At 40.3% G+C, this 11699-nt stretch overlaps 1 protein-coding gene across 1 annotated transcript in view; it reads right to left on the reverse strand.

Annotated features, from left to right (window-relative positions):
- LOC145861720 (cadherin-23) overlaps positions 1-11246 on the reverse strand; it is a 385582-nt gene extending 374336 nt beyond the window's left edge. Inside the window, exon 1 of the mRNA XM_082964671.1 lies at positions 10940-11246. The gene's annotated coding sequence lies outside the window, so the exon portion shown is untranslated. The remainder of the gene's footprint in view (positions 1-10939) is intronic.
- Positions 11247-11699: the final 453 nt, after the last annotated feature.

Here is an 11699-nt window from a genome sequence, read left to right on the forward strand (position 1 = left end):
ACATGGCCCTCTGCAACCCTGGAGTCAGCTCATCCGACAACGTTCCGCAATAGTGGAGCTGATCCAAGGCCAGTGGCAAATGACAGTTGAAGCTTAACCTCGCGCGAACGACAACACAGTAGTACATTCAAGTGACACATAAACAAATAATGGCGCGAGCGCATCACAACGCTTCCGAGCAGGTACACCTTTTAGATTGCCAGAGCTACCTGAGATGAATCCGTCCATCTAATACCCCAAAAGCAGCACGTGCAAGACAATATTTGCTTTGGATATTTAGTTAGGCTTTTGTCATTGACTGTAAATGTTCACTAGTCTTGCTTGCGTAAACTAAAGTCAGGGTTGAGGAGTAACAGATTACATGTAATCGGTTACAAGTAACTGATTACAAAAAACTAGCTGTAATCCATTATGTTACCAGCATAACTATTGTAATCAGATTACAGATACTTTTGAAAAGCTAGATGATTACTTCTAGGATTACTTTTACATTCAGAAAATATGTTAGCAATAATTTTTTTGACACCTTTCTTTTTTCTCAATGACAGCATTGAAAAAAAGTGCAAGTTTATTCTACCTGGGCGATACCAATATCTACATAGCGCATTGATGTGAATCACAAAGCTGCTCTCTCATTTAGCTATTTCTGCCTTACTGATTGTGGTTGTTGTGGATGGCTGTTTACAAATGTATGTGTATTTTAACTAGGGCTGACCCCATTTAGCTGACTGGTCGATTGTTTGGTTGATTGGCTGTTGGTCGACCGAGAATTGTTTTAGTCGAGCAGTTGCAAAACCTTTTTTTTTTATGGCACATCTTGATTGACGCCTGTCTCAGTGGACTAATCCATTGCAGAGGCCGCAGGATGGCACACCAGTATCCCCAGTAGTACATTTACCGTTAATTCCCATAATTTCGAATCTACAATGTTTGTTTGGTTACCATAATTTCTGTTACTGAATTCAATATATTATTATTATTACTGTCTTTTACAGTTCTCGTTGTCGGAGTGGACACATTGTTTGTTGAGCAGACAACCTAGGCTTCACTTGTGAGATACAAGTTTTGGTTTATTTCATTCCATTTACGAGTTGTCAGTTCATTCATTGTGTTTTGTTTGGAGTGCTCCAAACAAAACCTGCGTGCAAATGTAAGCTTATAAATGTGCCCATTTGGGGATCGGAGCTGTGGAGCTTGTCATAGTAATTTTTCCTTCACCTCAAACAGCAGGTAAACGAAGTCTGTCCATTGCGTATAGTAATCGTTCCTCAATGTAGCCTATTTGAAATAACCACTCTCTGTGAAAGATTTTTTTTTAATGCTCTGATCCGGTGGAAATGTCATAAAATAAGCCGACCTGATTACTTCTTATCCCTTGCGCAAATACAGCTGTGTGTGTGTCTGGAGCTCACTGGTGAAGGAAACAGAGGGTCCAGAATATTGTATACAATGTTGCAAGTTTGTTGAACCAAGTTGATAGTTGACGTGCTTTCCGGTTTCCTGTTTCCGGTCACAACTTGCAGACTTGTTTACACTGCTGTGCGTTTTGTTGCCGATCTTACTTTGCTACCTGACGGTTTTTTACTTTTTCATTACCGTATATTTTTACTTTTTCCCTCACTCAACTTTTTTCATTCAACTTTTTCACCCCGGAGGTTTTATCTGGACATGGTTCGTCAGGACTTCAAACAGCCGAAGCTAAGTAACATTAACATGATGCCTTCTAATTGCAGTCGTTGTACTTATAATATACAGGAGAACGATCGCCTTACGGCAAGGATAGCTGTGCTGCAAGCCCAGCTTCAGACGCAATCGTTAGGCAAGGGCAATTTCAGTGTAGGAAAGGATGAAACAGCGTCTGTGCCACCAGTAAGTACAGATAGTAACGTTAGTATAAACCCCCTCGCACGGTCCCCGCAGCCGGACAACTTTCTCATGGCTTCTGGAGGGAAACGCTGTAGGAATGCTCAACCGGTGTCGCTTATTCAGCCGACAGAAACTTTCAACCGGTTCTCCCCATTAAGCGAGTCGGAGTCGGAGGCCGAGACTTCTCTGGTCTCTACTCCTCCCGTTGTGGGGTCTGAGACGCCGACGGCTCCCACCATTAGCTCTGACAAATTGAAAACCCTAGTCATTGGCGACTCCATTACCCGCAGTATTAGACTTAAAACTAATCATCCAGCGATCATACACTGTTTACCAGGGGGCAGGGCTACCGACGTTAAGGCTAATCTAAAGACGGTGCTGGCTAAGGCTAAAACTGGCGAGTGTAGAGAGTATAGAGATATTGTTATCCACGTCGGCACCAACGATGTTAGGATGAAACAGTCAGAGGTCACCAAGCGCAACATAGCTTCAGCGTGTAAATCAGCTAGAAAGATGTGTCGGCATCGATTAATTGTCTCTGGCCCCCTCCCAGTTAGGGGGAGTGATGAGGTCTACAGCAGAGTCTCACAACTCAATCGCTGGTTGAAAACTGTTTTCTGCCCCTCCCAAAAGATAGAATTTGTAGATAATTGGCCCTCTTTCTGGGACTCACCCACAAACAGGACCAAGCCTGGCCTGTTGAGGAGTGACGGACTCCATCCTAGCTGGAGGGGTGCTCTCATCTTATCTACAAACATAGACAGGGCTCTAACTCCTCTAGCTCCACAATGAAATAGGGTGCAGGCCAGGCAGCAGGCTGTTAGCCAGCCTGCCAGCTTAGTGGAGTCTGCCACTAGCACAGTCAGCGTAGTCAGCTCAGCTTTCCCCATTGAGACCGTGTCTGTGCCTCGATCTAGGTTGGGCAAAATTAAAAATGGCGGTGTTCGCTTTAGCAATCTCACTAGTATAAAGACCTCCTCCATTCCTGCCATTATTGAAAGAGATTGTGATACCTCACATCTCAAAATTGGGTTACTTAACCTGTTAGGGCTAGGGGGCAGTATTGACACGGCTGGATAAAAAACATACCCGATTTAATCTGGTTACCACTCCTACCCAGTAACTAGAATATGCATATACTTATTACATATGGATAGAAAACACCCTAAATTTTCTAAAACTGTTTGAATGGTGTCTGTGAGTATAACAGAACTCAATTTACAGGAAGTGGCCTGTCTGACCATTTCTTGAACTTCTTTTCCATCTCTATCATTTACTAAGGATCTCTGCTCTAACGTGACACTTCCCACGTCGTCCATAGGCGCTCAGAGCCCGGGAAAAAACAGAATGTCGTCATTCCAGCCCCAGGCTGAAACACATTATCGCCTTTCTCAAGTGGCCGATCAAGGGACACTGGGCTTATGCGCGTGACCCCGACCGCCCCCGCCTTTGGGATTTTTTCCTCTGTTTGCCGAAAAGGAGATTCCTTGTCGGAATATTATCGCTTTTCTACGAGAAAAATTTCGTCAAAATTGATTTTAAACAGCGGTTGACATGCTTTGAAGTACGGTAATGGAATATTTAGAATTTTATTGTCACGAATTGCGCCATGCGCGCGACACTTCTTTACTATTTCGGATAGTGTCTGGAACGCACGAACAAAACGCCGCTATTCGGATATAACGATGGATTATTTTGGACCAAACCAACATTTGTTATTGAAGTAGCAGTCCTGGGTGTGCATTCTGACGAAGACAACAAAAGGTAATCAAACTTTTATAATAGTAAATATGATTATGGTGAGTGCTAAACTTGCCGGGTGTCTAAATAGCGAGCCCGTGATGCCTGGGCTATGTACTTAGAATATTGCAAAATGTGCTTTCACCAAAAAGCTATTTTAAAATCGGACATATCGAGTGCATAGAGGAGGTCTGTATCTATAATTCTTAAAATAATTGTTATGCTTTTTGTGAACGTTTATCGTGAGTAATTTAGTAAAATGTTAGCGAATTCCCCGGAAGTTTGCGGGGGGTATGCTAGTTCTGAACGTCACATGCTAATGTAAAAAGCTGGTTTTTGATATAAATATGAACTTGATTGAACAAAACATGCATGTATTGTATAACATAATGTCCTAGGGTTGTCATCTGATGAAGATCATCAAAGGTGAGTGCTGCATTTAGCTGTCTTCTGGGTTTTGGTGACATTATATGCTGGCTTGAAAAATGGGTGTCAGATTATTTCTGGCTTGGTACTCTGCTGACATAATCTAATGTTTTGCTTTCGTTGTAAAGCCTTTTTGAAATCGGACAGTGTGGTTAGATTAACGAGAGTCTTGTCTTTAAATAGCTGTAAAATAGTCATATGTTTGAGAAATTGAAGTAATAGGATTTTTAAGGTTTTGAAAATCGCGCCACAGGCTGCAAGTGGCTGTTAAGTAGGCAAGCGTCCCACCTAGCCCATAGAGGCTAACCTACAAAGCATTACATGGGCTTGCTCCTACCTATCTTTCCGATTTGGTCCTGCCGTACATACCTACACGTACGCTACGGTCACAAGACGCAGGCCTCCTAATTGTCCCTAGAATTTCTAAGCAAATGGCTGGAGGTAGGGCTTTCTCCTATAGAGCTCCATTTTTATGGAATGGTCTGCCTACCAATGTGAGAGACGCAGACTCAGTCTCAACCTTTAAGTCTTTACTGAAGACTTATCTCTTCAGTAGGTCCTATGATTAAGTATAGTCTGGCCCAGGAGTGTGAAGGTGAACGGAAAGGCTGGAGCAACGAAACGCCCTTGCTGTCTCTGCCTTGCCGGTTCCCCTCTTTCCACTGGGATTCTCTGCCTCTAACCCTTTTACAGGGGCTGAGTCACTGGCTTACTGGTGTTCTTCCATGCCGTCCATGGGAGGGGTGCGTCACTTGAGTGGGTTGAGTCACTGACGTGGTCTTCCTGTCTGGGTTGGCGCCACCCCTTGGGTTGTGCCATGGCGGAGATCGTTGTGGGCTATACTCGGCCTTGTCTTAGGACGGTAAGTTGGTAGTTGGAGACATCCCTCTAGTGGTGTGGGGGCTGTGCTTTGGCAAAGTGGGTGGGGTTATATCCTGCCTGTTTGGCCCTGTCCGGGGGTATCATCGGATGGGGCCACAGTGTCTTCTGATCCCTCCTGTCTCAGCCTCCAGTATTTATGCTGCAGTAGTTTATGTGTCGGGGGGCTAGGGTCAGTCTGTTACATCTGGAGTATTTCTCTTGTCTTATCCGGTGTCCTGTGTGAATTTAAATATGCTCTCTCTAATTCTCTCTTTCTCTCTTTCTGTCTTTCTCTCGGAGGACCTGAGCCCTAGGACCATGCCTCAGGACTACCTGGTATGATGACTCCTTGCTGTCCCCAGTCCACCTGGCCGTGCTGCTGCTCCAGTTTCAACTGTTCTGCCTGCGGCTATGGAACCCTGACCTGTTCACCGGACGTGCTTGTTGCACCCTCGACAACTACTATGAGTATTATTATTTGACCATGCTGGTCATTTATGAACATTTTAACATCTTGACCATGTTCTGTTATAATATCCACCCTGCACAGCCAGAAGAGGACTGGCCACCCCTCATAGCCTGGTTCCTCTCTAGGTTTCTTCCTAGGTTTTTGGCCTTTCTAGGGAGTTTTTCCTAGGGAGTTTTTCCTAGCCACCGTGCTTCTTTCACATGCATTGCTTGCTGTTTGGGGTTTTAGGCTGGGTTTCTGTACAGCACTTTGAGATATCAGCTGATGTACGAAGGGCTATATAAATACATTTGATTTGATTTGATTTGAATGTTTCAAGTTCCTTGCATAGCCAATGTGATTTATTTTTACTTTTAGATTTGAATACTTTTAATTTACATTTAGACATCATTTTTATTAAATCACATGACAATGTGCATATGAAAATCATAAATGGCATGCAGATCGGTAGAAATGGTAAGATAAATTGGCCCCCCTATTGGAAAAGGTTGCCAACCCCTGGAGTAGCCTAATACCGGCAAAGGCCAGCAGCAGGAGGAGCTGATTCAAGAACAGGTTTTTCTTCTGTTTTTTTCTTCTGGTTAGGCTATCTTGTTCTCTGGCTCCCTTGAGTCATGTGTCTGTCTTAATTACTTAAAGCATCAGACAAGCTCTGTAGCCTACATATATGCCTAGAATATTTTATTAAATCACATAGGGTGTGTCTATATATGGAAAAATACACATTTTAAAACGTTGACTAGTTGATTGGTCAAAAGAACAGACGACTTTTGGTCAATGAAGATTGTTTTTGGTCGGGGATAGCCCTAATTTTAACCCAATAACAGTTGAATTGAAGAAGTTTAAGATATCTATCAATCATTGTTTTTGCGACAATGATTTTGCTAATTAATTTATTCTGCAATATATATAGTTCAATTGGTAATATTCATTTTTGTCTTCTTCTAATGCCTCTTAAGGGGAAAGTAATTTAAAAGTAACTGAAAGTAATCAGATTGTTTGGCTAATCCAAAAGTTACGTTACTGATTACAATTTTGGATAGGTAACTAGTAACTCTAACAGATTACATTTAGAAAGTAACCTACCCAACCCTGGCAACAGTTATGTTTAGAATGCAAAATAGCCTAAAGAACTGCAATGCATTCCGACAAACACATTCCAGTTTTTTTTTATAAGATGTACATAGCCTACCTTTTCCCAAACACCCTAACGTAAATAAACCAGCCATATAGGCTAGGCAGCTGTCTTCTTTCAAATACGTTTGTGATAAGTTTTAAAACTCATTCCCGTCAGTGCTAAACATAGTATAGTAAAGGCAACATATCGACGGAAGTGTTCGTCTTATTTGGTACATTATAAATAAGACCCTGCCTAATATTAAACACTACTTGTTTGCTAGAGAGGCTCGTAATACGGTTGTCAAACTTTCAGGCTGCTACACAGACACTATGGAGGCTTTAGTCTAGAGGGCCCAGTTTAATAGTGTTTGAAAGCATTTTTTACTCTCTAAATGGTTAAATCAGTGAGAAATAGATGTCATCGTTGCAATAGTTTGTGAGTGGGCAATTTATACTATCATCTTAAATTGACATGTTGAATGATTTTAACATATTACATTTTGTATATTGCTCAAATTTTCCTAACGTGGACAGTTTGTGCTTGCATTTACACCCTATACAATTGAGTGGAATTACACATAATTTTTACCTCGGATTGATGATGTTAGTATAAACATTTATAATAATCACAATGACATAAGATTGATTGCATATAACATATCAATATCTTTGGTTTTGTACCATTGATTGTCACATGGAGATAAAAACTTGTTAGGGCTAGGGTTCTTTTTCAGAATTTCCGCCTGACTGACGTGCCCAAATTAAACTGCCTGTTACTCAGGATATGCATATAATTGGTACCATTGGATAGAAAACATGTTGAAGTTTCTAGAAATGTTAAAATAATGTATGAGACTATAACACAATTTATATGGTAGGAGAAAAAAATCCAAAGAAAAACCAACCAGATTTATTTTTTTGAGATCCCATGCTCTTACAATGGAAAGCTATGGGTCCTATGCAATTCCAGCTCCCATATTGCAATTCCTGTGGATGTCACCAGTCTTTGTTCAAGGTTTCAGGCTTGTTTCTTCCAAAACGAGGAATAATTTTGAGTTTTGGTACTGTGAGTCACGGTTGGAAATCATTCTGTGGCCGCGCGACAAAGAGGAGGCACACTTGCTAATTTTACTTTTCTATTGAACATACTTCTTTCCGTATGAAATATTAGTTTAATTACATTTTAGGGTACCTGAGGACTAAATAGGAACGTAGTTTGACTTGTTTTAACAAAGTTTAGCGGTAGCTTTTTGGATTCCTTTGTCTGCATGTTGAACTCAAATCGATGGTGCCAACTAAACAGACTTTTTGGGATATAAAGAAGGATTATATCTAACAAAACGACCACGCATGTTGTAGCTGGGACCCTTTGGATTGCAAATCAGAGGAAGATTTTCAAAAAGTAAGTGAATATTTAATCGCTATTTGTGATTTTTATGAAGCCTGTGCTGGTTGAAATATATGTTGATATGGGGTGCCGTCCTCAAACAATCGCATGGCATGCTTTAGCTGTAAAGCCTATTGTAAATCAGACAATGCAGTTAGATTAACAAGACTTTAAGCTTTTAACCAATATAAGACACTTCTATGTACCTAGATGTTTAATATCCATAATTTTTACGATTATTTATTTTAATTGCGCGTCCTCCAATTTCACCGGAAATTGTCGACAGGTGTCCGCTTTAAAGAAATGGCCAGAAAATTGCATGTAAAATTTGTGAGGTCTCTCTATAAAAGTCGCTGGTCACATCTGCGGCGATTTTAGCATGTAAATCTTTGGTGGGGCAAAAACAATAATAATAATAATCATTATGCATGCCAGCAAAGCCACTACACAACACTAAACAATAATTAATTGCACTATAAAGGTGACAAACGGTGCCCACAAACTGTTAGGGCCTACATAAATCTGTCCCAACAACAGAGTCCCAACAGCAGACCCAACACCTTACCACTGCTACACCTGGCTATCAGCGGAAACTTGTCTGGCAGCGAAACAGTTCATTCAGGCTCATTTACTGCCTTTTTAAAAAACATAGCTGATATGGCTGACTTGTTTAAACAAATGTGGTTTCTACTGACAATTGAGATCTACAAACTATGGCATAAGGGAACGACAAGCAGATAAGAGGCAATCTGTAATTTCGATTTTGACTTAATGAGCGAGATAGGATAGACTTTGTCAATAGAACTATTTGTTCAGCACTTTTGAAATGTACAGCGACAGAATTCAGAACATGGGCCGTTCTTACAGTATTCTCCCTGTACACCAAGTGAGAACCGTAGGGGGCATATAAGCAGACAATGAAAGCTCTTACAATTTTCGATGATTACATTCCCTAAAACAGGCTATAGGCTAATTAAAAGTGGAAAAAGGACCAAATTATTAACGTGAGGCACATGGGCTACTAACAGCTTACTACACAACATACACTTAGTAACGTTATTACTTTCTTAGTTACAGTATACATATCTCCCTGGCATATTACATAATTTACCAGCAGCATACAATACCTTTTTGGACTCATGTTGTTGTGCTGTGCTCACTTCTTTCCAAACCAATCATTGTTGAATTTGTGATTCCCAACTTGTTGTGTAATGTTTAAGTCCAATGACCGATGAGCACTGATACGTTTTATCATTAATTTCTCTTCATTATTTATCTTCATATGACAAGGATTGAAATGAATTTACAAGTAGATTGGCGACTTGATTCATGATGATGACTGCTTGCTAAGATTTTGAAAGTATGATGTTGACATGATCAGTCCAATCAATGCTACTGTACATATAACGTGATTTGACATCATTGTATCTGTGGCCAATGACCTTGAGCCGTGCATAAATGCTGGTGTATATAGTAAATGAGGGTATACCGCCCAGCCCTAGTTTGTATGCGGCTTTATTAACTCAATTATATATATATATATATATATATATATATATATATATATATATATATATATATATATATATATAACATTGTTTGCAAACTGATATGTGACACATATTAATGTGAAAATAACATGCAAAACAGGCAAGCCCAAAATAGTTATATTTATTTATATTTTTTTGCTAAAAATGGGGCTCAAAACACCCACCTGCCCTGAATGACCGGTAGCCACTGCCACACACCAATACATGGATTTAACAGTCAAACAACCACTTAAAAAGCAGCGAATCGTTGTCACTGTTGATATCCTATGCTGCGTCGTGATGCGTTTAAGTTAACAGAAAAAGTGTCCCGTTCCCTTTTCCATGATGGAAGCCTCCCGAAATCAACAGTTAACCTTCCACAATATAGATATAAATCTTCTACAAGTTCTCATCTAACTAACCATGTATAGGTTATTCAAAGTTTCCACGTGGCCTTCGAATAGTGCTAGTTTAAACTGCGCTACACCCCAAACGTTTGCCCCGTTCTAATGATTTTATCGAGATATCGATTAAAGGGATTAACAAAAAGTGTTGCGTTGCACTTACCATCTTGGCGACCCACTTAATTCAAAGTGCAACACTTCAAAATGTTGAGCTGTTTTATACAAATTGTCCTCAAGCCAGTGATGTACACATTATTCCCAGATTCCGTGTGGTTTTTGAGCTGTGTTTAATAGTTTTAACTGGACGTGCGACCTCATCTCTCCCCTCTTGCAACTGATTTCAAGGTCATATCAATATGAGTGATTGACAAATAAGTGTTGAGTTTCTTTTTCCCTTTTGGCGACCCTCAAATCAAAATGCATCACTCTAAAATATAACTGTCTTCTTCAGGTTGTTCTTGGTGATGTAAAAAATATATCCAGTTTCCATGTGGATTTTTAAGTTGTATTAGTTTCAACAGGGCGTACAACCTGATTTCCCCCTAATCGATATTAGTGATGTATTGCCACTTTCAAAACAGGGTTTTTGGAGCGTGTGCAATTTATAAGGTGCTCTTAAAACAAAATACCAAAATATAAACACTATTGTTGCACATGTATGTGTAGATAGTATATTAAATGTTTATGTTTTCAATATATCACGAACTGTTTCTGCATATTGGTTATTGATTTGGCATTGAGCTATTTATCAAAATGTCTTGTCAACAGGAAACAGCGACAGCATGCATCATTTTCAACTTAAGTTTTAGGAATATAAATGGAACTTTTCAGCATTCATTTCCAATGGTATTGCTGAATGAGTACAAAAATGTGCTGCATTTGTTTGATTTTGATGAGACCACCAGAAATCACCAAAACGGGTTTGCCCTGCATACTAGTAAGCAAGTCCAGAAATAAGCAGCCAAGTAGCCTAAAAACGTGCCTATAGGCTACCCTCTATCAATCGGTTAGGTGACACAATACACAAAAACCATCAAAGTATCAGTTATTCAAATCATTGTGCTCATTGCTCTATACTGCGATTGCTTTTACGTAACCAAATTTAGTTAATTAACACATCTTTATCATCTATTCTTACCTGCCTTGTCCGTGTCCGTAGGGGCTAAGTGCCTTGAGATTCGATCGACGGTCCTGCGGTGATGCGTTACGAAGTAAACGCTATAGGTAGGCTACTTATTTACGCTCCTCTCTCTCTCTCTCTCTCTTCTTCTCTCCCTCTCGCGCTCTCGCGCTCTCTCTCTCTTCTTCTCTCCCTCTCACAACAGTTTTTCCACCTCCAGTCGAAAATTTCACGTCTTGTCTCTGGCTCTCCACTTCAACTTCACCACAGCATAGGCTACAGCAAATTCCGACACGCGCTGCGCTCTTCTGTGCGCACTTACCATTTTCTTGCACCAACTCCCGTTTTGCTTCTCCCTGTGTAGTAGCATTTTATAAACGGCTGGTTTGAGCCCTGAATGCTAATTGGCTGAAAGCCGTGGTATACCAGACCATATGATTTATATGATTTTTAAACTGTTTTAATTACATTGGTAACAAGTTTATAATAGCAATAAGGCATATTGGGTAATTGTGGTGTGTATATGGCCAATATACCACGGCTAATGGCTGTATCCAGGCACTCTGCGTTGCGTTATGGTTAAGAACAGCCTATGGGCTCGTGCTTAAATAGAACATGTAAGTGGATGACTTGAATGACATAAAACAGGTAACCAATAGGCCTATACTTATATTGGCCATATACTACAAATCCCCGAGGTGCCTTATAGCTATTATAATGTAAATAAAACAGTAAACGTTTTTTGTTGTTGTCATACCTGTGGTATACTGTCTGATAT

Source organism: Salmo salar, chromosome 18, assembly GCF_965601325.2.
Source record: "Salmo salar chromosome 18, fSalSal1, whole genome shotgun sequence".
In the NCBI taxonomy this organism is placed as follows: domain Eukaryota; kingdom Metazoa; phylum Chordata; class Actinopteri; order Salmoniformes; family Salmonidae; genus Salmo; species Salmo salar.